Here is a 25,686-nt window from a genome sequence, read left to right as displayed (position 1 = left end):
AAAATATTGACCTCTCCTACTAACAGATGAGACCTGTGTAGAGATAAATAGGTCAGCCTACAAATGAAATAGAGGTGTTTTTTTTTGTGTGTTTTGTTTTTTTGTTCTGGGAGGCAGTGGGGATGTAATAGAGAGCTGAGACCTGATTTGTTGGTGAACAGCTGCAAGCAACTAACCTCTTGGAGTCTCAGTTTCCTCGTCTGTAAAATGGGGGTCATAATATCCAACTAGTAATAGGGTGAAATTAAATTAAATAAATAGATGCAAAATGTTATAGAAGGTAAAGCTAAGTAGCATTTTTGTTTCAAAATAATCTGATGGGATGAATTTATCCTCAGCAAAGGTAGGCTGGCTAACAGCAGCACAAGTTTTCTTCTCATCTCTCCCATCTTCTAGAACTTTCTCATTGAAATTTGATGTTTATTCTCCGTGACCCTCAAATCCTTTGGTCCTCTGCTAAGATGGCTTACTGTCTGGACACAGTCTTGAAAGCTGCTCGTTGGTTTTTATGTTTTGCAAAATTTGCCCAAGTCCGAAACCCTTTAGGTTAGTAACACTCAAACTTAATTGACTTTCAGTGATCAGTAAATTGGGACCAGTAAATTGTCCCCTCAGTGGGAATTTCTGCCTAAGTGACAGGATTTGGGTAAATAAGGAAGAAAGGCCGCCATGGGTGGGAGGGTGCAGCGGCCAGCGAGATGAGGGGATTAGAACCAACTACTTCTGAATTTAGTTAAAATACTGACCCCTCCTAGTGACAGAGGAGACCTGTGTAGTGGTGATAGCAAGGGGTTCATCTCTTTGGTTTTCCACATTTGCTTGGTCGTCCAAAGGTAATTTGAGAGATGAGTATTACCAACCCCAAAGAAAGATATTAAGTGAAAAATATTTCAAGAGCCAAAGTAAAACGTCACTGCTGCCTGAGCTCTATCACACATCAAAATGATTTTGAAAGAACAAGAAAAAAGTATACTTTTTGTACACTTTCTTCAAGATCTGTCCATCGAAGGCAAATTAAAATTTTTGTGACCTAGGATGACCCACTCAATGGGAAGGCCTATTCTGCCCTCCTTAGTGAATACTAAATGCCTTTGATGATTTGATTCACTCCATTACTTTAACATCCAAAGCTTCCCCTAATTAAGGCCTTGCCTCTAGTTGGCACCACATTAAGATGTGGTGTCTGAGGGTCACCCTCATGGTATCAACGGTGAACACTGGTCACTTCAGGAGATCAAGTGTCAGGTGAATGGTCCTGAAAACCAAGATCCCATTTCCATGCAAATTTACCTTAATGAGCAGGATGGAGACAAGGGGAGTGCAAATGCTAAACATATTAGAAAGTCACATAAATTAGAGATGAAAAGAATATTCAAGGCTTGCTCTAGATGTGACCTTGAGCTTGGGAAGATCTGTCCTCCATTGCATGTAACTCCGATCAGGCCTAGGCCCAGGCTGGCTGTCAGTCACTTCAGAGAGAGGGCTGAGGCGGAAGCAGAACTGCCTCTGAATAGGGGCACTTTTCTCCTTCCCCCACGAGGCAGGTGGCTGGCTTTCAACGACACAGCCACATCACATAGCTCCCCTGCTTATAATATTAATCCTGGCTCAGAAAACCCAATTAAATAGGCCCACTCTTCATGAAATCGCTTTGAAAAAATTTGTTTGCATCCCATTTCCATTTGTGAAATGAAATCTTTCAGCTGCTGTTCGGAGGAGGAAGCTGTTGGGGGGCGGGGGGGGGAAGTGAGGTAAGCTTTGTTTTTGTTCAAATCACAGGGCTTTGCAAATTCTTCCCTTGATTTTACCATTCTCTGCCTCCCAAATAGCAGAGGATGGTACATGTGCCACCCCTGGAGGCCGGTCTCCTGTTTGATCATAGGAATGCGTCAAAATTTATATCTCATTCCTCTATAGCCATTCGTTTTAATTTAATTTGGGAAAGTTTAAGATTGCCACCAGGGAAAAATAAAACTGAACTAATGTAGTTTATTCAATAGGTATCTGTTTGTTTTATAATCTGTACCCACTACCACTGCATCTGGGAAACTATATATATGAATATATGATAAAACATGGTAGCAACACGTTTGAGATAGAAAAGAGGAAAGAGAGAGAGAGAGAGAGAGAGAGAGAGAGAGAAAAATGAGGGGGAAGAGAAGCTGTTTCTAGAATTAGAATTCGAGAGTGCAATGCCTTCTCCATGTTGTCTGCAGTAACAGTGCTACTGACCTCACAGGGAGAGGACAGAGCCACCCCTTCAGAGAACCTCCAGATGGATTAAATGTGCTTTTTCCTGCCAGTGATCAGCTTTAGAAATGGCTGAAATGCTATCTGCCAGAGTGTGTGAATGAGAAGTGACAGTTTCCAGGGGCAGGCAAGCCACCTCCAGCAGCCTCCCCCTAATCCTACCTCAGAGCCCAGGGCTCCTGTCCCTACTGCGATCTCTGCTTCTCACCAGCCCTCCGCAGGGGCCTCACTCCTCCTTTACTAATGGCAGGGAATAGCCATTAGCGGCCCGACACAGATCCGCCTCACCGCAGGGCAGCACCGCACAGGACTCCCCAGGCACGATTTTCTCTGCCCTTGCATTTCCCTTCAAGCTTCTTTCACCACCAAAGAACCTGAAAAAATATTCAGACTAAATACCAGGAATGCTTCTCTACTTCTAAAATAGAGTCACCACAGAGAATGGAAACAAAAGCCACGAGACAGTGCTGTAAGACAGCCATCCGAATTGATGTCGTTTACCTACATATGAATACCTTGTCACACATAATGTCAACACATATAGCAATTTTGGTGAAATGCAGCTGATGAAGCATTCCTCTTCTGTAAATTCGAATACTGCTCTAACAACAAAGTCATGTGATATGAAATTAGTTAGATTTTGCAAGAAGAGCTCTTGCAACAAAACTCTCAGCCTTTCCCCCTCCGTCCTACAGCAATTTAGTATTTGGAGCCATTAATAATTTTTTTTTCAATCCAGAAGGCATATAGAAACCGTTTCAAATTTTTTATCTGATTTGTTCACGCAGATGTAGTTCTATCAAAAGACCTTATTTTACCTTAAGATATTTGTTGCACTGTGACCTCTGTGCACTGCTGTGCTTAGAAATTTCTAGTTCAGTTCATTAAAAGCTGTAAAACCAATCTGTATCATGTACCAAACTGATTTAAGGTAAATCTACATGTTTATTGAAAAGAAAACCCTTAACTGAAAGCCAGAATAAGTGGATGTGTTCAGAAACACATGGTTACCATCAAAATGGTAAGAAACTTCTTAAAAGATTTCAGCTCCTCCTAAGATGGCTATGAATAGTCAAGGTTTCTGTTTTATGCATCTCTTAAAAAGAGCAATTGCGTAACACCAGAAGCTGTTTGAAGATTCAGGCTCAGGATCCATCGAAAGAGGGAGCCGGGTCCTCAATTGAATCAGTGACCACACTTGCTATTTTTCTGGGGAGAGTTCTAATTTGAAGATCATATGACTTGCCCCAATTTATACTGTCATTCAGTTAAGATAATGCTTTGGGGGGAAAAAGAGGGAGAAACACTGCTCTTTATAAGACTCTTAAACAACATGGGGTTTGGGGTGCTGACCCCCCAGTCGAAAGTCTGCCTATAGCTTTTGACTTCCTGAAAGTTTAGCTGTCCCTCAGTGTCCATGGGGGATTGGTTCCAGGATCTCCACAGATGCCAAATCTGAGGTTGCTCAAGTATCCTAGATCAGTGTATACAGTAGGCCCTCCACTTCCCGGGACTCCTCACCTCAGGTCAAAAATTGTACAGACATGTACTAAAAAACAAAAACAAAACCACCCACATATAAGTAAACTGACACAGTTCAAACTCGTGTTGTTCAAGGATCAACTGTATTGCTTGTAGCATTTTGTCAGGACATTAGCAACAAAGATAATTTTTATGAATTTATCTTGTGCATCAAATAAAGTGATAGAATAGTGAGGAGTTAACACAGAACAGTGAGGAGTTAACGTTTTAGGTTTGGGGCTGTAGCTATGAAGAGGAGCTTGGCTAAAAGTGTAAAGTTGTACCAGCCACTGAACTTCAGCTAAGGCAGACACTTGGAAGCCACAGCTTTCTATTTGTTAGGCAAAGCCCCGCCTGGAGACAGAGCATTTGCTGCCCTCGGGAACTGATGGGTCAGCTCAATGACTTTCCAGAAATAGGAAACCTTACCCCGCCAGGAAAACTGTAGCGAGGCCTCACTGTACACAATAGCTCTGTTCTTGAAAAGTTATTATGAATAGGGTATTCATAAATGAACCATATTAGCATACATATGGAAGCTCATTCCATAAAAGAACCCCCGTGGTGAATCCTTTTACAAAGTGAAAAGGAAAATTTGTTATGCAAATCACTACCCTTTAATTTACCTCTTTTAAAGTCTGGATGTTCCTGCACGGAGTCTTAAAACTGAGCACACCTGTATAACCCTTGAGGCACCTCACACCCTGGGTTAAATCAATATTTGTTTTCCCTCTTCTTAATTCTCAAAACGCTTTTAAAAAACCTCTCCTATTGATATATAGCTTTTCACTTTGGAGTATAGACGGGGAGTCGGCAAACCATTTCTGTAAGGGCCAGAGAGTAGATATTTTTGGCTTTGTGGCCATACGGTCTCTACCACAACCACTCCACTGTGCTGTTGCAGCCCAGAAGGCAGCCGGGAGAAGAGTGAGGGAATGGGCGAAGGTGGATTCCAATAAAATTGTATCTATGAATGCTCAAATTCAAATATACTTTTACATATGCCACAAAGTATGATTGCTCTTCTGATTTTTCCACAACCATTTAAAAATGTAAAAACCATCTCAGCTTCTTCTCAAAATTACGTGATGGGTTGATTTGGCTTCTTAGCAACAGTTTGCCAATCCACAGCATAAACATTTATATCCGTCTCCGGTCTCTCCTAATCATTTGTAAACTTGAGGAGAAAGGCTGTAGATTAGTGGACAAAGTGTAGGCTTAGGAGATGATGGGCCTGGATTTGAATCTTGGATGTACCATTTACTTTCCAAGTGCCCTGTTTCTTCATCCACAAGACAGGAGTAACACTTACTTCATGGGGTTGTGTGTTGTGTGTTTATGTGTATAAAGACCTTGGCACATAGTAGGTATCCAACAAATGCTAATAGTAGCTACTGCTATTATTTATTCTTAGATTCCCCACAATACCTAGCCAGTGCTTAGTAGGCACTTAATAAATGTTTGCTGAGTCAATAAGAACATGATAAATCATCTGCCATCAGAGTTACAACTGTCATTGATTTCCTAGGGGAAGGGACAGCAGATAAGACCTATTTACAAAGATAAATTAATTTCCCACTCAAAGGTGCCCTGACTTCTCAGCAAACGCAGCCAGAGATAATGAAACATACACCCACACTACAGGTCTGATTTATTTAATCCAATAGAGGGCAATGGTGCACCCCAAACCGACGATTCCATCTTGTAACTTTTCTTTGTATGTGAGTCCCTGTATCTAGCCAGGTTTCCCAATTATGCTCATTGTCCCTTATGCATTTGAAGGCATATAAATTTTAACACTTCAGAGTCTAAAACCCATAAAATGCAGAATTGCTTAGATGGAAAAGAATTCGAAGCCATCTGCTCCTACGTTTCCTGATGCTTAAATTCCCTCTGAGCTTCCTGAAAAGGTGGTCCCTGTTCATCTCAAAGTGACTGGTTCCTCACTCCTGCTTTTGACAAATGGTTTGTGTTGAAACCCCTCTTAGTTTATTTCAGGGCTCTGTTCCTCTGTCCAATGTCCAGTAAAAGGTGATAAACTGAGGCAGAAAGGCTCCAGTCACACCTGTAGGATTCAGGTAAAAAAACAAAAGCATCTAGTAGGTTTCAACATAAATCATTAACCTTGAAAATTCATAAGCATAGGAGGAACAACTACCTATAGTTCACCTGTCAGCTGCTGCTTTAATAGTCTTCTCCAGACCCAAACAAATTTGTTCCGGAAAAGAAAGTGAAAAGAAGAGAAGCAAAAGGCTGAGGATAGCCAAGAGATGGAGGGCTGGCCTTTTCTCAGTTTGTGTTCTCATCTGACAACAGTTTCGCTCTCTTCTAACCCAGCAGAGTCCCTGCTTACAGGAGACCTCTTAATCAGCGGGCCAAGTTGGAAATGTTAACCTTCTCCCTGAATGTCTAACAAGGCTTACATATACATATACATTTTTTACTGTGCTTTCTCTTGAATTATCTCTAACTCATCCTCTAAAATAGAGACCCTCAAATCCTATTCTAGTAAGACCCTCCTATTGGGTTGTCTGGAGACTCAGCTCCTGGGGCAGGTGCAGAGGGTGAGGTGGGAGCTGAATCATGCAGCGGCAACCCAGCTTGCAGGTAGCCATGAACTTGGGAGTGACCTTCGGGGCCTCTGCTCTAAACCATTTCCAACCAGCAGTTCCTGTGCTTATCTGGACCTCCCAAGTCAGAGGCAAGACCATTTCTTTGGGGCTCAGGATCCCCGGGGCACAAATGGCCTTCTCAGGAGGACCTGGCCTGTTTCCACAGATGCTCTCTCCATGGGATCTAAGCATTTTGATTTCATAGCAACCAGAGTGAGTCAAGACAAGCAAAACATACCCCGCCACACCGTTTCTGGTTGGTTGGCTGAGATTTCATGTACTCTCAGAGAGCCTCCACTTTATATGCTTTTATGCACACAGGGCATTCTTACTTTCCTCGTCCCCTGGCGACTCCTTAGTTCCCCTCCAAAGCCCCAGGAAAGCGTAAGTCCCCTTGCATGACAAGCGGGGTGAACCCATGGAACTAGAGGAGCCCTCCAAAGCCTGTCGGAGAACAGCAAGCAGTTCCTCACGGCTGATCTGCTGATGCCAGTCGTGGAGGCCACAAAGAGTGGCTTATGAAAGAAGCCTCCAGGGCGTTCCCCATCTTTCTGTGTACGTGTGTTCCCCACATAACACATCCTCTGGCCTCCTCGGTGAGGCTGGCTTCACACACCCCGACCTGACTCTGTCTACCAATTCGCCTCCTGCAGACCCTCTGCCAACCTCTTAGGGTTTCAGTCCCACCCTTTGGCCTTGTCTTGAGATTTCTTCCAATTTTTCCAATAGGAACCATCTCTTCAGCTAGAAGGCACTTGGTTTCTAGGCTTGGAAGCCAAATAAAAATATTTCAAGGACTTAGAGACACGCTTTGCACAACTGGAGAGCCCTCTAAATCCTGTGTATCCTTATTTAATCAAATTGCTGTTCTGCAGGTCCCTGTTTGTCACTGTGGATTAGGGAGATCCCACTGGTCTCAAGGATGCTGCCCTCTTTTTAAATTAGCTCCTCTTTTCCTGCTTAAGGTTTTCATTTTTGGTGTGTGTGTGTGTGTGTGTGTGTGGTGGTGGTGGTGGTGGTGGTAGGGGGAACAGGATAGTGACGAGGAAATAGAAGAGGAGAGGGACAAATCAGGAGATTCTCCCCTGGGGAGCAGCCTTGTAAGTTGAGTGATGCCCAGATGAAGGGTCATTTGCTCTTCCTTTTTCTGATGTATTTTTAAAATTATTTTTTGTTAAAGCACAGTTGACATACAATATTATATTTTTTCTCTGATTATGTATCACCTCATTCTTTTTTAATCAATATCAGTCTGGCTTATAAAACGTAACTTTTTCTAAGTTCAAATGTTATTTGTCCTCAAACTTTTTGTTAGAAAAAGATCTTTGTCTTTAAGTGTAATGTACATGTTCTACCAAACTCGAGCACATTCCATCCTTCTCTTAAGTTGGCAAGGTCTCTCTGCAAGGCGAGGCTGCCGGCAACTGTGCAGGTCCCTGGGACCCGGACGTCAGAGAGACCTGCTTCCAATCTCAGATCTCATTGGTAGCTGGGGAAACATCGTCTCCAGGCCTCAGTTTCCTCATCAGGAATCCAGATCATAACCCTCACCCCACGGCACTGTAGGAGGAGGATGGAGAATGCTTGGCTCTCCCTTGGTGTTTGATACTTTAGTGTCTTTCTCTAAAGCATCTCTGCTACCTACCACCCTTTCTTGCAGAGAAAACAATTTCAAAACCGTTTATAAAAAGTGTTTACCCACTAAGCATATACAGTCCTCCTTTTCAGCTTTTCAAGTCCCCGTTATTCCTCACACCCCTGGCTCATGCTAGCCTCTCTCTCCTCACCACGGAGCCCTGGCTGCAACATCATAGGAGGGTACAACACTCTTGTAATCAAGACAATCCAGCGAGTGGAGAGAAAGGATGGCATTGACAGAAGGGAAGTGGAGAAATGGAAGGCTGAGAAACAGAAAACTGATTTGGCTTCTAAACCTTGCTGTGGGGCCAGAGCTCAGTCACCGCGTAGCTACCTTTAAACAGGAAGCCCCGGGGCAGCCACGCGGGGAGAGCACCCAACCACGCCTCACAGAACAACCAGCTCAGACTACCAAGGCGCCTCCTGCAGACCCTACCCGTCCCAGTCATTGATATGGTCCATCAGGTGCCAGGGGCTTCACAAAGGTCTCCCTTTGCAACATGGATTATTACTGTTCCTACCATTCACATTTTATAGCTGAGAAACTGAGGCGAGAGATGAGAGTACCTGCCTGCTGGCTCCTCAGGCCGTGCTCCCTGCTTCACCGCGTGCCTCTGCCAGTCCTAGCAACATGGTGCCCATCTTGCACTAGTTCAGGATAATTACTAACTACCTTAGGGTCCCCGACCCTTCCTGGTCCTGTCCTTCAGCCAAGCAATTGGTGGCAACAATTCTCACACACCCACAGAATTCAAGCCATCACTCCTTGGTCAAAGAGGCAAAGATTGCAATATACGTGACTGACCCCGGCCCAGGCAATCATGTGCTTTAAGGCAATTGCAGAAACGGAAACAACCTCCGTTAATAAACTTACAAGCGACTGCTCCTTCTGTTCCTTTCTGTTCAGTTTTCTCTCTCATTTTCTAATCTTTCCCACCATTAAATGTCCCCATAATACATTCTGCATTTTTCAAGTTCTTTTTCTTTCTCCTCGAAACATTACTCACTTAGCATGAATCTAATAAGAAAAAAAAAGTGTATCTAAAATGCTTTTTTTTTTAAATATATTTTTTATTGATTTTTTACAGAGAGGAAGGGAGAGAGATAGAGAGTCAGAAACATCGATGAGAGAGAAACATCGACCAGCTGCCTCCCGCACATCTCCCACTGGGGATGTGCCCGCAACCAAGGCACATGCCCCTGACCGGAATCGAACCCGGGACCCTTCAGTCCGCAGGCCGACGCTCTATCCACTGAGCCAAACCGGTTTTGGCAAAATGCTTTTGTTTTTAAATCCCCTCCACTTTTCTTATTTAATTGACACCATAAGAGAACATCAATCCAACACAACAACAAAATGAAACAGAAAGAGCCACCGAGCCTGCTGGAGAGGTTTCTCCGAGCCCTACTCTGTTGGGAAACTGAGATACGTCACTTGCCATTTCCTTGTTTTAGCCTTATTGTTTCCTAAAGCGATGACACCATGAATCCTGCTGTCAAAACCCCAACGTGAATGAAGCATTACAAATATCCATCCGGAATGAGGCCCGATCTAATGAGCCCTATAGGAAGGGTGGGAGGGGCGGTGGTGGATGTGAGTGGAGGGCAAGGAGACAGACAGAGACCATTTTGAAAATCTCCAGCCTTCATTTATTTTTTTTCACTTCCTATTTTCTATTCACATCACGATTTCCCCTCAAATGTATCACCAGGATATTACGGTGCCTTTATGTTCTCTTTTCCTTCCATCCCTTCTGTTCACTTCATGTTTGTTTTTATTGATTTGGGCTTGGAAAGCACGGCTCATTTGTCATACATTTGAAAGCCTCCATGGTCTAGCTCTGTTGTCACCAGGGCTGTAATATCACTCACAAACGTTGCAAATACGCCCGGCGTCCTCTCCCCTTCCCTCACCGTCTGCGCTGCCTTAATTCCTGTTTGGGCAAAGCTCGAAAGGGTAGAGTTGATGACTGCACGACCACAGCTACTTTAATCTTCTTGTCACTTTTACTTGCGTTCCCAAGCCCCATTTATTATGGGAACGTGGGTCATTTTTTTTCAGTTCGCTGGTCATAAAACTCGCCAAAGCGGACATTAACTTGTGTTAACAGCTCACCTTGCTTAATTTGATATATCTATGCTGAAAAGTTGGCGATAATTACATTTTTACATATTAAGTCACCCCATAAAGATACTAAAGAGCTGTCAATAAGAGGAATGATAGTGCAAATTACTTCCATCAAGTGGAAATGTAGGTCTTAATCTGAGTTTGCTTAAACTGACGAACACCTGTATTTGTCTTGTTTCAAGTCGTTCTGTTTCTTTTTAATTGGCAGTTTTGATCAAGTAGGGCCCTAAATCTTAGGTTCTCAAAGTTGGAAGTGACCCCGAAAGTTTGTCCCGTCCTTCCCTAATTTATTGAGATGTCAGAGTATGGGCACAGGGAGGGGTGGAAGGGGCAGGAGTTGTTATGGCGAACCGAAATGTCTCACTATAATCTTCCATCTGAATTCTGCCCTAAGAAACAAAGACACTTAATATATGACGATGATGTTCACAAGCCCCGATTTCGTATCGATAAGCTGAAACGTCCCCAGGGGCCTCCCTGTGACAAGGCTCAGCCTCCTTGCTCTCCAGGTCACATCACAGTTTTTCAATGTTCTTCTCAGAATGTGTTACCTGGAATTGAACCCAGTGTTCAAGGTGTGGTCTGAGCTGGACTGAGTAGAAAGGGACTATTTAATTACTTTATCTGTACAGCAGATATATATATAAAATCCTTGCCCGAGTAGTGAGGATATTTTTTCCATTGATTTTTAGAGAGAGAGGGAGGGGGAGAAAAGGGAAGAAAAAGAGAGAGAAACATCGATATGATAGAGACACATCTATTGGTTGCCTCCCATACATGCCCCAACTGGGGCCAGAGATCGGACCTGCAACCCACATATGTGCCCTTGACCGAGAGTTGAACCCTTGACCCTCCAGTGCGCAGGCTGATGCTCTAACCACTGAGCACGCTGGCCAGGGCTGCACCGATCTTTAATGATGTGTTACACTGTTGGTTGTCAGGGAGTTCAACAACAACCATTATGACAAAACCCCAAGTGTTGCCCACCGTGAAGCGGAGTCAGGCCAGGCCTCTCTAATTCTGCAGGGGATTTTTGGGAACCACAATGTGAGCTCACATTTAATCTGTTTGCCATTCACCTTGTTTTTGCCCTCCCCCGTGGGCAGTTTCTTCCATCAGTCACAATTCTTTTGGGCATGGATTTGTATTCCTATCCTCTGGTTATCCCTTCCAACTCTTTTTTCATAAGCAAACATAATGAATGTCTTTTTGGTCTTTATTCCATAATAAATAGAACACGAGCTTTGGAGTCACACAGAGCTGGGTTTGAATCCTGACTCCTTTCTTCCTCAGCTGCGTGATCATAAGTAAATCAGTTATCTCGGAACTCAGCTTCTTCCCTAAAGACTCATCTCCTCCAGGTTGTCATTAACCTATGAATCAACATTCTTTGAGTATCAACTCCAAACCCACCAGATCAAGTAGTTACCATTCGGCCTGCCTCTCTGCACTGTATTCTCTAGGGTATCATGAACAATGTAACCAGATGCCTTGCTAAAGCCACCGTGCTGCGTCTGTGGCCCTTTCCTTATATGCCAGTCTACCCTTTAGGAGAAGAAAACAAACGAGAACAGGGTCAACTCTCCCTTTAGGGCCGCACGTGGGAAAATGCTAAGTGGAAGAAATTAATCTTCTCACTCATTTTCCCTCTTTTGAGTTTTCTGTTCCCTACTCCTTGTCCTCTTTTCCAAGCTATTGAGTTTTCTTTTAATGTCTTTTAATAGGCTGCTGTCACCTTACGTACCATGTCTCATTCTCCCTCCACCCATTTCTCCTGCCTTTCTTCAACCCCTGTGTGTTGAAGCTTTCTGACGTACACCTTGGAGTCATGTCCCCATTTGATCCACTATCATTTCAGGCCTTAAGCAATCTCCCCGATCCTGTCTCTAAATTGAGCTCAGAAACCACATGCCCCGTACAGTGCGCTTTAGAAAATGGTTTCTCATTATTCTCTAAGCTCCCCATCTGCATCTTCGCCTCTGCTCTGGTTTTTCTTCGTCATCTAACTCAGGCTGCCATGTACAGTCGTGCATGTTCGCTGGACAAGGGCCCCTGGCTGAGCCTGCAGTGGGTTAAAGTCCATCTGGTGCTCTTCTTCTAATCCTTACTCGAGGTTTTCCATTGATTTTTAGTGAGAGTGGAAGGGAGGGAGAAGGGGGAGAAAGAGAGACAGACAGAGAGAGAGAGAAACATTGATGTGAAAGAAACACATCGACCGGTTGCCTTCTGCATGCACCCTAACTGGAGCTGGAGATTAACCATGCCCTTGACTGGGACTTGAACCTTTGGTGTGGGGGTGATGCTCTAAACACTGAACAACACCGGGCAGGGCCATCTGGTGCTCTTCTAGTCAAGCTGTGAGTTCTGGTATGGGACTGCTTCTGTCTAAAGTTAGGGGCACACTTTTCTAACTTAAACAAAGGCGCCTGGTCTAATTTAACTGCTCCTTCAAGGCCTTCCACAGAGCCTGCCCATTGCACCCTGTGCTCGAGTTCTTTTATTCTTCTGGGGGACTCAGTGTATCTACCCCTGGCTTAGTGCTGTGCCATGTCAAGTGAGGTGGGAAAACACCTGTGATTTTGGAGTCAGGCTGCCCAGCGTTCAAATCCTGGCTCTACCACTAGCTATGTGGGGGACTCTGAGCAAGTTATTTAATTCTCTGAGCCTGTTTCCTTACCTTTAAAACAGAAATAATAGTAATGACTGCCCCATAGTGTTCTTGTGAAGAATATCCATCTAAACCACTTAGTATGGCGCCTGGCACATAGTGGGCACTCAATAGTTGTTAGCTACGGCTACTTTATGCACCAACAGCTAACGACTGAGACATGCTGTCTGTGGCTCTCGGGAGGCATGAAGGAGAAAGTGCATACCTCACCAGGGAGGGCTGCTAGACAAAATACAGAATGCCCAGTTCAAATTGAATTCAGATGAACAACAAATAGTTTCCTAGTATAACTCAAAATTTCACCTTCCCCATGGAAATTTCAGTGTCAAGAACCATGGCAAGGAATCATCTCAATTTTCCATCGTCTCATCTTGATTTCCCCTGTGCCCCTTCAACTCACACATGCCTCTCCCACAAGATCTCTTACATGAAAATTGGGAAGTGGGCGAACCTGTGGAGTGAGACCTGAGGTCTTGGAGTGAAGCCTTAAGGTGTTGTTGTCAAGGTTATGGCTTGCACGCAGAAGTACATATTTTCTATGTGTATCCTATGAGCTTCAAAATGTCCTACTTTTTTTCTCTACCTTTCTTATATTACTTGTTCTTTTTAATATTGTGTAGGTCAAAAGGCATCCTTTTATCAGTATGTATTATGGAACACTACAAGTTTTGATAAGTGGGTCTTGTATATGGAAATTTCTGTTATTAGTAAACTAGAGGCCTGGTGCATGAATTTGTGCATGGGTGGGGTCCAATCGGGGCTGGGCTGGTGGGGGGAGGGGCCGTGGGAGGTTGCAGGGGGCCAATTGGGGCTCCAATCAGGCCGGTTGGCCGCTGCAGTGCATGTCATAGCAACCGGTCGTTCTGTCGTTCTGGTTGCTTGACTTTTATATATATAGATTTTCTTGTAATCCAAACTTGTGATAAAGCAGGAATCCTCTCAGCCCTCTTACATATTCAGATATTCCTCTTGTGATTATTCTGGCATTTCACGTCATTATTCTCCAATTCACTATCTGCTTTCCCATATCTATAAATTGTCAAAATTTTCCATGCTTGGCATTTGCACCACAGTAAAAAATTCCTAGGCAGCAGCCCCAGTAAATTATTAGTCCCATCACGTAGTCACCAGGTTGACATTTACTTGTGTCACCATGCATCCACTCCTGATGACAAATAATCCTCAAACTGGCTGCTGATACCTTGTCCTTTCTTTATATGATCTGTGCCTTCCTAGAGCCCGTCTCTTCCTGGAACCATGTAGAGGAAGTTACTAAACCACCAGCAATACCAAATGTGGTTCTGTTTTTTTCATGATCTTTTCTTCTTTATAGTCTTTCACTTCAAATCCTCCATTACTGACTCCTTGTCCAGATTCTTTCCTCTCTCTCCCAACTGTCTGCATGGCCAAGAAGCAGCGATTTCTCCTTGGGCTAGTCTTCAGATTTTCTGCTGCCTGACGCCACTGGGCTCTCATGCTCCTTATACTTTATGCATTCACTCAACAAACATTTACTAGGCCCTACTTTATGCCAACCACTGTGCTCAGCATGGAGGTCCAGAGTGGACTAGAGAACCCATCCTGGGCCTCAGCTGGTTCATAGTCTTGTAGGAAAGACAGACAAGTCGACCGACAAGTGAGAGCAGTGTGATGGTGGAGTCAAACCTCAAGTAGTTGAGAAGCCCAAAGGAGTGGTTCCTAATCCATGCTGGGATGGGCACAGGTGCAGGAGGGACCAGGGAAGCTTCCCAAATGAGGTGACGAATAAACTCAGTCTTATAGACAAGTAGAGGGCATGTACATCACAGATAGAGAGAACAGTATGTGTAGATAGGAGTTGGGGAGCCCATTTGGTTCACTGTGGCCATCATGGACTGGCAGGGGGTGGGACTGTGATTCGGATGAGGGCAGGCCATGGAGGGCCTTGCATACATACCAAGGACTTTGGACTTTATCCAAAAGGTGATAGGGAGTAACTAAAATACTAATAATATTTGCATTATGAAATGTTTAATCTGGTGGCAGTGTGAGAGACTGGAGGGCAGGGTGAACTGGACATGGAAAGACTATTGTAAGTCTTGGCTAGAAATGATGAAGGCCTGAAATATGACAATGAGAGACCATGTTCTTTCTTTTGACTTTGGGCCTTTGCACATGCTTTTATCTCCATAGCAAGTGTTTTCCACATATCATCTCATTTTATGCTTGCAAGAACCTGAGGAGTAAGAACTATTTTATATGCATCTGACAGATGAGGAAACCGAGGTTCAGAGAGTTATTAAATACATGCCCAGGTTCATATGGATCAAAATATGTGGAGCCAGGATTCAAATTCAGCCTGTTCACTTAACTAATATTGTCCCGTGTCTTGACTTGAGAGAATCACTGTGAGTTCTTGGCCAATTGGGAGTGGCTAAAAGGCAGGTAAGTGTAGAGCAGCACTATCCAATAGAAATACAGTATAAACCACTCAGGTAATTTAAAAAATTCTAGTAGCATATTAAAAAGTAAGAGGAAATTATTTTTAATAATTTATTTTATTTGACCCAATATATCCAAAATATTGTCATTTCAACATGAAATCAGTGTAAAATATTATCAAACTATTTTGCACTCTTCTTTCTGAACCAATTCTGGAGTGTATTTTACACTTACTGCACATTTCAACTTAAACTAACCATATCTGAAGTACTTAATAGCACATGTGGCTAGAGGCTGCAATATTGGGCAGTGTGGGTCTAGGAATGGCTCTTACATGTCTGCCATGAGCAATATGGTAGATGGCAACATTTTCAGAGATAAGGGAATATAGGAAGAAAAGATAAATTGGAAGGAGTGTGAAATGTGATACAACTAGGTAGAGATTCCTAGTCAGGGGTTGAGTATGTAGGTGTGGATCCCAGCAAAAAGATATAAGTAGACAAATAAATTTGGGAGCTATTCTCATACAGGTGGCTGTTAAAACCCCAGGTCAGAAGGAACTCACAAGGGAAGATTACACAGAAGGACTGAGCCTTTGGAAACAGCAGGAAGGGATGGATGCCTTGTGCAGGTGAAGGACTTCGTTTGTAGAGCAGGTGTGGCATCTACCGTTGAATGGAAGGAAGGAGGTAAGTTTGTGTAGGTGAAGGGGGTGGGGAGAGGCAGGAAGTAGGACTTCTAATCTGATGTTGGCAGTGGTTCTCTTGGCTTATTCTACTTCTTTCTTCTCTTCTATAGAAAAATGAGCCTGAGCTCCTACATCTGACTGCTCACAAAGTCTATATGTGAAAAGGAGAGGAGGAGGTAAACAAAATGTAAATATTTGTCCAGGCAGGGACTAAAACCAAGATGAACACTCATTTCCTAATTGCAATCCCAATTGTATTCTCTCTCATTAAATGTTTATTTTGAAATAATAATAAACCCACAGGAAATAAAAATAGTACAGAGAGTTCCCCTGTACCCTTTATGCTGCTGTCTTTAATGGTGACATCTTACATCACCATAGTACAGTTTCAAACCAGGAAACTGACATTGGGACAATACTATTAACTGGACTGCTATCATCTCTTTTACCACTTCCTAGTGAGAAGTACATTGAATAAAAAGAATCAAAATGTTGCTAGATGTAATGTCCAACCAGATCAAGAGTTTTGTGTGTGTTCAAGAGGTTTTAGCCTCTTAACTAAGTGACATGTATCAAATACAACACGAATGCCACCTAAACGTTCAGGCCAAAAATACCTTCCTAGAGTCATCTGTAATTTGTACCACGTAGTTAGACCAGGCTCTTCACCGTCTGTTTGGCTTTATCTCATTATGGAGAAGAGCAAAGAAGAACAACAGACTGTTCTGTTGTTCCCACGAGTATTTATAACAAAGAATGTGCGACACAAGATTGCACGGCAGTACAACCTAGGTCTTGCTGACTACAGAATTCAAGCTCAGTTTATGACATCCCACTGTCTCTTGTTCAATGGCGATTTCACTGTCCCCATTTACATGGCAGAAAGACAATGGATTAGAAGGGAGTTAGCATTCAGATTAGTGACTTCATCCACCTTTCAAGCAGGGAGGACTTCAGAGGAACCCACAGCACCCAACACAATAGGCTACTCGATAAATGTTAGGGGTTTAATCCAACCAGCTCACAAAACAAACCACCCCGAGGAGACAGGCCCATTCCTCAAAAGCAGAATCAAACAAAGAGCCAAGAATTCTCTTTGCTATAAAGCAATGAAAACCAACGAGAGAAAATTAAGCCAACTTGAAGGGAACAGAGGCTGTCCATCAGCCAAGGTTCAGGAAGACGGATAACCCCATTTGCCGCAGAGTGCGAGAGTTCCTCCGTATTTTCACTGTAAGTGGTCATTTGTTAACGGATAAATATGGAATGACTTTCTTTCTGCCTTGGAGATAAATGAGCTCTAGTTCCCAAAAACAATATTGCTCACAAGAGGCAGAAGACAGGAAAAAAAAGTGTTTTGTCCATCATGATCTGAAAAGCAAAGGGAACACACATTTCTGGTAGCTAGGTGAGAAGAGTCTGGCCTCACAATTTTTGAGCAGCTGAAGGAGGAAACATTTAGCAGGAACAGGCTGAATAAGGATGGTCAGATGTCTTTAGGCTAAGTGATATCTACAGATGACATTTCTCCTACATGGGCCCCTTATTTATTTTGTGTATCTACACCTTCCCTAATATGGTTGCATATTACATCTGTGCCACCAGAAATAAAATCATTTTTGAAATATTCAAGAAGACAGCCTGAGAGCAATCTGCAGTTGTGAAGACAAACTGAAGGGAACAGGACCCAGGGGAGGGGGTTCCTCACTCTGCTATAGCCGGTGGGAAGTGTCTCTAGCCCTCAAGTGCGGAACAGAGCAGCACACACGAGGAGGGCTAAGGGAAGTAGCTGAAATCAACTCAGCTCTGTAACTGCTGTTAGCCAATTGTGCTGCACCAGCACGGCCAAAGGTGAACCTGAGGAGGGGCGGTGAAGGATTGAAGAAAAGACAGACAAGAGAATACTGCTGGGGCTCGGTGGATCTCCTGTGCCTGGATGAGGACACAAAAGACCGAGCCTGCAAGCTGATCCTTTATTTTATAGTCTGATTATAACAAGGGTAGATTAACATGTATACAAATGTTCTTGTTTTGACAACACTTGCTGTACCTCCCACAGCCCATTAGCTACTTAGGAAAGAATTAGGGAGGGCTACAAGGTCAGGCTTAATTATGCTAGGACAGCTCTGCCCTCTAGGCTGGGACTTGTTTGTGGCCCTGCCACAGGTCAGCCGGAGGCTTAACCCTAGAGCTGCTCCCTACATACAATAGTCAAGGGTGAGAAAAGAAAAGTCACATGTCTGATGGACTGGCCCTGCATTGGCCGGAGTTCGAATTCAGCCATGAGCTAAAATTCGGTTGTTGACCACTCCTATAACCATGTGACTTGGCCATTTGTCTGGGAATGAATAAATGCCGCCTGCATTTTGAAATCTGTGCAGATGCTTAAACCCCACTCTCCAGTCAGACAAAAATGCCACCAGATGGGACTTAAACACTGCCCTCCTTTTTTTTAGCTGTTAAAATTCCTTCCATATCTAGTCCACTGCAGGGGACTATTTTTATCGGGGTCTTTCAATCCCAGCTCTGAGACACATCACAGATATTCCCACGAAAGTCCCACAAGTCCACAATGAGACAGACCCATGCCAGACAGACTCACACACCCAGGCAGGCAGAGAGGGGGGCAAGTCCTGTCACAGTATTATTTCCCGAGATGACTTTGAATTGCAGGTAAGCTAAGTGGGGGCGGCATGGCCAACAGGGTGGAATTAAAATGTGATCAACATGGCATCTGGTTTCTCTTCCCTATTCAGCTTTTGCTGAATTATTTCAAAAAGGGAAGAAGAGAGGAGGAAAAATGAGGAGAGACGGGGTCCCTTCTGGGCAAAACAATGCTAGTCCCAAATTCTCACGGTGCCTTCCACCTTAAGAAGCTGTGACCCCTTTTACTGAGCACCCGGTGACAGACACGCTGAGTTTGATACAAGCCGGAGCCAGGCAAGGGGGTGGCAGCTTCTGCTTCAACCTCTCTGCTGTCTCCCTTCCCCGTTCTAATCACAATAAATATATTTATACTCACTTGGTTATGTCAGCCAGACAATGCTCCCCTAATTGGCAGTGATCAGGGCTCCAGAATTGCTTGGGTGAACCTGCTGTCTCTCTATCAGGCAAAGCAATAAGGGGCCGCTAATGCAGTCCCCATTAACAATTTCCAGCGGAATAAAAACCAGTCCCCTGACTCCTGCATGGCAATGAATTTTCCTAACAGCTTCTAAAGCCAACCCTTGAGGAACTCAGACTTACATGAACCTGCCCAGCATAGAATGCTTTGATAAATCTCCCCCACCCCTGGCTCAAACGCACAGAAAAAACACACACAAAAAGCATAGCCACTTCCTTCTGCTCGAGGTTCTTTTGTTCTTTCGCATTTTTTTCTTGTAGAGGGCTTATGGAGCTAACTGTCATTTTTGGTTGTTGGGTCTTTGTAAATTTCAGGGACATCTGGCACAGTTTTCTGCGTTTGCTAGCTCTGGTATGTGTGGTTATGCACGCAGTCCCTGCTGCGTGTGCATGCTAACACTAGAAGCATAATTGATGCATGCATAATTTGGAGCTTGAGTGCACTGGTATATTTTGACATGTGAGTGTGACTACTGAGGTGCTGATTATAAGTAATTGGTCAATAAGTATTTACTAAGTGAATGAATGCACCATGAAGGCAAATGCCATTCATTCATTCATCAGACCTTTAAATGCCTAGTGTGTGCCAGGCCCTGGGCTAGATACGGGGTGTTCAATGATGCAGAGCCACAGTTCCTGCCCTCCAGGAGCTCACAGTTCAAGGATGGGAGGCAGGCCCATCAACAGAGGATAACACATCATGGAGACATAGAGACAGAACTCCGTGCAAGTAGTGTGGGAGCTCCTTGGAGGGAGACCTTAGTATATCTAGGGGAGGGGTTGAGGCCAGGGGGCATTTCCTGAAGGTGGTGAGGCCTAAGCTGGGGCCTTAAAAAGTTCCAGACAAAGAAGACAACACAATTAATGGCAGGTCAGAGAAACCACCGGGAGTGAGCAGAGAACTAGAAGGCAGAGGTGTTGCAGGAAAGCATGGAGGAGGGAGTTGGCAGAAGTGGGGGCTCAGGTGAGGACTGGATTGGAATGGGGGTCTGGGGGTAGTAAAGGAAAGGAACTTCAACTATCTCAGTTAGGGGGCCAAAAAATTCTTCTGGATTCTGCCAGAATCTGTACACACACATATCTCAAAGCAGAATCTGGACCAGTGCTGGACGCATTGCTGGAATGCAGTAAGGACATCTGGTCCTGCCTGGACCTGTCCCCGATGAGCGTGGGAACTGGGCAAGGGCTGGCTTCTGTATAGGTCAGCTGAGGAGATGGACTTTGCAGGCTCCAAGATTCCTTCCAGCTTTTATACTGGAAGTTGCCTGGATTCTGAAGTCTGCACATAGACCACATCTGAGTCTGTTCTATGTACAAATCATGAAGCTCTTTGCAGCACATGATAATATCACAGTATCAAGTGGTCTTGGAGTGTGGAGGCAGCTAGGCACACTGAGCACAATTTTATGGGAATCCCTGAAAGTATTTACAGAAATGTACCGCAGCATGGAGGTATCCTACTGTCCCCAGCCTGGGCCGAGGTCTCATCTCAACTCTGAAACCCCCAATGAAATTCATAGCACAGATCCCTGCTTGGTCTAGTTTCTGTGTAACATTGTTTAGCTCATATTCTTTCTGTTTAAAAACTCAATGATTCCAGTTGACTTACAGAATCAAGTCCAAAGTCCTTAGAGTGGCATTCAAGGCCATCCCCAATCCATCCCCTTCCTTACCTGCCACAACCTCCACCTCAGCCAGATGGGACTCCTGGCAATGGAATCCATACATGTTCTCACCTCTCTGCTTTTTCTCATTCCAGACCCCCAACTAAAGGTCCCAGTCAAATTCCAGTCCATCTCCTCTATGAATGCTGTCTAGACATCCCAGCCTCCTCTGAGCCCCGTGTGGCACTTACTGACCATGGCGTTCATTGGTGACTATCGGTTTTACTTTGTGGTTTGGTCACACCTCCCCAGCTAATTTGTAAGCCCAGAGATAGGAACTGTGCCTCACACATCTTGGGAGTCTATGCACTTGGCACAGTGTCCTGCTCACAGTAAGTGTTTGCTGATGATACGTTTCCTACATTGCAGCCTATACGAGCCTGCGGAGTAAAATCCATGGGAAGTATGATTATTATTGTTATCATAGTGCTGTGGCCTCAAGTTCTTTTTCTCTCTTCTTGGAGAAAAAACAAAAAGGAACCTCGGAGAGAGTGGTTTGGTGAAACCATTTTGGAGTAATGCGATTGTGAAACATTTCTCCCACGATTCATAAACAGTATTTTATATGCGTTACTTTGGAGCTTAAAGTTCATCCAGGAATGAGCTATTTCACAGATCAAAGGGAGCATATGTGCATCCCACCAGGGGGAATAATCACTCTGCTAAATTTAAAGGGGAAAATGCTGAACACTGCAGACTGAAAGTAGAAATGGTTTAGCATCACCTGACTAGAGAGGAACACGAGTGACTTACTTAAGTCTGAACCTGATGTTCAGTTTTTATCGTCCATGTTTCATTGAGCAGCACATGGGATTTTTCACAAAAGAGGAACTGGCATTAAATCAATAAGGAAAATCACCACTTCCTTACTGATCCAACAGCATTGAAGGAAGCTGAGCTTTGCCAATCCATACAACTGCACAGCATTTGTAACCAGGCAGTTAAAACCACCGTCTAAGCTGGCACTATGATTTTCCCAGAAGTAGAGCTTCAGGAAGAAAAATAGCTTTTAAACTTCAGTTCCATTTTTGCAAATTGGATCTGTTCATGAAAAACTGTTTTGAATCCAATTTTTTTTCTCTTTTCTTTCCTCATTAGCAAAGGACAGGATTGTTTCTTTTACCCATCACGAGTCAAACACCATTTTAGGTGCTGAGGATGGAGATGTGAAGAAAAGAGGCAAAGTCCTTGACCTCATGGAGCTTGTTTTCAGCTGGGGGGAGACAGATAAGAAATAAGTAAACAAATAGATATATACTATGTCAGGCATAGAGAACGAACTAATGCTAACATCGTACTTGGAAAACTAATTTCCAGACAATTAAAAAATGAAGACTCCCAGATAAGTATTATCTTAGCTCATGTATATCACATATATTAACGGGTATTTTAAGAAGAATAAATAGTAAGAAATATATTGCTCTTTGCATGTGATGTTGGCGTTCCCTATGGACTTTCAACAGGACCTACATCTTCGAGGAGCATTTCTAGAAGGATTTGTGCCAACTTGTATTCGCGCCATGATGGCACTATATGGTGTCATGGCTCTCACGCATAGGAAACGTGGAATTCCTTTTGGATTCCTCCCTCTTTCCCAAATCCGACAGCCCTCTCTCCTGAATCTTTAAACCCTATCTTTTAAATCGACTCTCGTTTCCATCACCTTTCCTCAGCGCAGGCTTCATAATCTCTCTCCATGACCCCAGCAGCCCACTTCTCTGTTTCTGGGCTTGAATGCCTCCAGTGTGCCCTCATCATTACTTCCAGAGTGATTTGTGAACACACCCTCCCCTGTACCCTCACACCTGCAGGATGGAGCTCAGGCTTCTAGGTCTGGTCGCTACCGGCCTGGCCCCAGCTAACCTAGGAAGCTTTGTATCTCTGCATCCTTCCTAGATCCTGGGCCCCTCATACCTGTGTCTTCAAAGGTTCCCTGGCCATACAACATGCAAATGACTGCTTCTTCCCTGAATACTCTCTTCCGTCTTTCCTCTCAATCCTTGTCATTCTTTCGTACGGTTCAAAAGTCACCTTCTCTGTGTAGCCTTGCTGTTCCCACCACGCAGAGCTGCATTCTCCCTCCCTTCTCTCCCAGGGTTATCCTGACGCCTTCTCACTTCAAGTACAGCATCTAATGGCAGCTGTTTGCAGTGGTCTGTTTACTTCCGTGTCTTCCCTCCCAAGCTATAAGCTCCTTTAAGTAAGAAGTGTCTTTTTTGTTATATTTTTACTGATTTTAGAGAGAGAGGAAGGGAGATGAGGAGAGAGATAGAAACACCGATGAGAGAGAAACATTAATTGGCTGCCTCCTGCACACCCCTACTGGGGATCAAGCCCGCAATCGGGCATATGCCCTAACTGGGAATCCAAACAGTGACCTCTTGATGCATAGAATGACGCTCAATCCACTGAACCACACAAGCCAGACGGAAGTGTCTTATTTATAATCTGAAACATAGCACAGGGCCTGGAATATAGTAGACCCTCAATAAATATTTGATGAATGAATGAATGACCTATGGTTTCTCTGGTTCAGCTTGTGCTGAACTATGCATTTGAAAATTAGGTGATTATGGCAATATGACAGAATAAAACCAACCTACCAATATGGTAAAGAACTTAACTTTGATCTTATGAACAATGGATTTTAAACATTTGAGTTAATGGATAAAGATGATAAGGAATTTCAAAACCAAACTTCTTAGACAATGTTTCTGCATGGACTATACATCTGGAGATGGTTCAGAAGTTCAAATAAATGATCAAAGCATGTAAAACAGAACCACTAAGTAAGCTGGATCATTTACTGCAGAAAAGAAACTTAATAAAGGCTTTTATTGAAAGCTTGTACTCCAAGGATGACTAGCCATCCTCCTTCTGCACGTACATAGAAAAAGAAGAAATGAGATTGAACTGCTACAAAGATTAAAGTTAAAAACAGAACAGAACTCAAAGGCTTCCTAACTGGGGTATGTAAGCCCATTTCAAGTTACTAAAACAAATAAATCACGGGCTTACTCCGAACCAGGCATTGTTCTCAACACTTTACCATTTATTTCATCAAATCTTCATAACAAACCCATGTGAGTTCATTTTACAGGCGAGGAAATGGAGGCACCGTGTGGTTAAGTAACTTACCTGGATGTACAGCTGGAAATTGGTAGCCATGAAATCCCAGCCAGGGCTGTCTGGCTCCTGAGCCTTTGCTCTTACCCACTGCCTTCCTAGAGGCTGAAATCGATGCCAGACCTCTATCTGAGGATGGAGGCCTAAAGCTAAGCTCGTGAAAGTAAGTAAGTTCATGGGACTAGTTTAAATTTAACACGAAAATTCTTGAAAACATTATTTGCCCGTCATTGCCAGAGCAACTAACTGTCTTGTGTACTTCACTACAGCCACGTGCGTGCGTGCGTGTGTGCGTGTAAAGTTAAAGTGCCCATTTTCTTTATTCCGGTGAGCTGGCCTGCCAGCTCTTATCTTTCTAATGAGACAGTGTGTTGTGTTGTTTTTAGCAGTCAGCATACATGGTTTAAGCATCCACATGTGTGCCTGTATTTACAAGACCTGACATAAATCGGGTCAAATTCAGATGTTATGATTTTATCTTCAGAGTGATGGATTTTACTCTTGGGGGCTGAAAAGCCAGCATCTTATTCCTTGTTGTTTTTTCCAAGGCGACCTAATTTAGCCTGCCTCGGGGACCGAAGCAGTGGGGTCGCTGTCGGCACAGACAAGCGGCAGCTTGCCTAGCAACTCAGATGCCTGTACAAAAGGAAGGCAACGCTCACCCGATCAGCATCAGCGGCAGAGAGTGATCAAGCGCTGAGCTGCATGCAGGCTGTGGGAGGCCCGGAGGCTGGTACAGGAGAACCGGGTGGCTGGGCAGGAGCCCTGTGAAAAGACTGAATGAGTCACTAACTTTTCAGGTTGACTGAGATGATGTCTGTTGATTTCCTTCGAATTTAGATACGTTATCTGTGTTCACACCTTGGGCATAACGGGAAGATGAGTGAACATTTTCTTGATAGTGCCTGGCCTCCGGCAGGGTTGTGATAAGATTTGGGGTAAGATGTGACTCTGCAAGAATGCCCTGGTCAGTGCGTGTGGCCTGTGTCCCAGTGAGTGTCAGGGGCCTCACAGGGGTGTGTCTTCGTGTCCTGAGCTGGGAGTAAACCCGGTGGGATAGGCTCAAATGTGTGTGGACATTGTACACAAGTTGGCCTGGCTGATATTTAGGGCATTAGGAGGCATTGTTAACTGGTCAGACTTTTAGTTCACGGCCTGGGAAAAGCACTCGCTTTCTAGCATTGGGGCTCCCACAATAACCAGGTAATTTGTTGGTGTCTTGGTTAAGCGTTTGGGTTCTAAAAGCTCACTTAACCTCTCTGGCTTCAGTTTTCCTCATCTTTAAAATGAATATAACAATGGCAACTACCCCCTTGGGCAGTGTTAAATAGAGGAATGCTTGTCAAGTACTTGGGACAGTGCCTGGTCTATATAGTCAGCACTACATTTGTATTTATATTAATACATACATTTTTGTTTACACAACTCCATATTTGGCAGAGGACTGACTCCATGGCTCGTGCAAAATAGGTGTCTGGTAAATATTTGTTAAACGTCGATGGAACTAGAAGGACGTATTTAGTGGAATATACATATGGTGAGCTGTTCTGATTTCTCAGTAACCTGACTGGTAGACCGGATGTTATATTCAATCTCCCAAATAAACGGAGTGTTCTACAAGCAAACATCTCTGCAGAAACGAAGGGAAGAGTGATGCCAGTTCTGCATGGAAATCACTAAGGAAATGGCACGAGAAACCAAGTTGGGGAACATCACACGTGAAGAACCGGTAGCAGGCTGATGCATGACTCTATGTCAAATAAACAAAAGTATCTGATATAATAGAAAACTTTAAACCTACAAAATATGTTATTTTTGAGTCTACAAAAATAAATATGAAAAACGCT

General features: G+C 43.9%; 1 protein-coding gene across 2 annotated transcripts in view; it reads right to left on the bottom strand.

Annotated features, from left to right (window-relative positions):
• GRAP2 (GRB2 related adaptor protein 2) overlaps positions 1 to 25,686 on the bottom strand; it is a 62,897-nt gene that overhangs the window by 21,005 nt on the left and 16,206 nt on the right. The gene's annotated exons all lie outside the window — the stretch shown is intronic.

This window comes from Myotis yumanensis, unplaced genomic scaffold, assembly GCF_028538775.1.
Source record: "Myotis yumanensis isolate MYYU_CA2020_CCGP unplaced genomic scaffold, mMyoYum1.0.hap1 SCAF_3, whole genome shotgun sequence".
NCBI lineage: Eukaryota > Metazoa > Chordata > Mammalia > Chiroptera > Vespertilionidae > Myotis > Myotis yumanensis.
The sequence above is the reverse complement of the archived record's forward strand: the minus strand, read 5'-3'. Positions and strand labels throughout refer to the sequence as shown.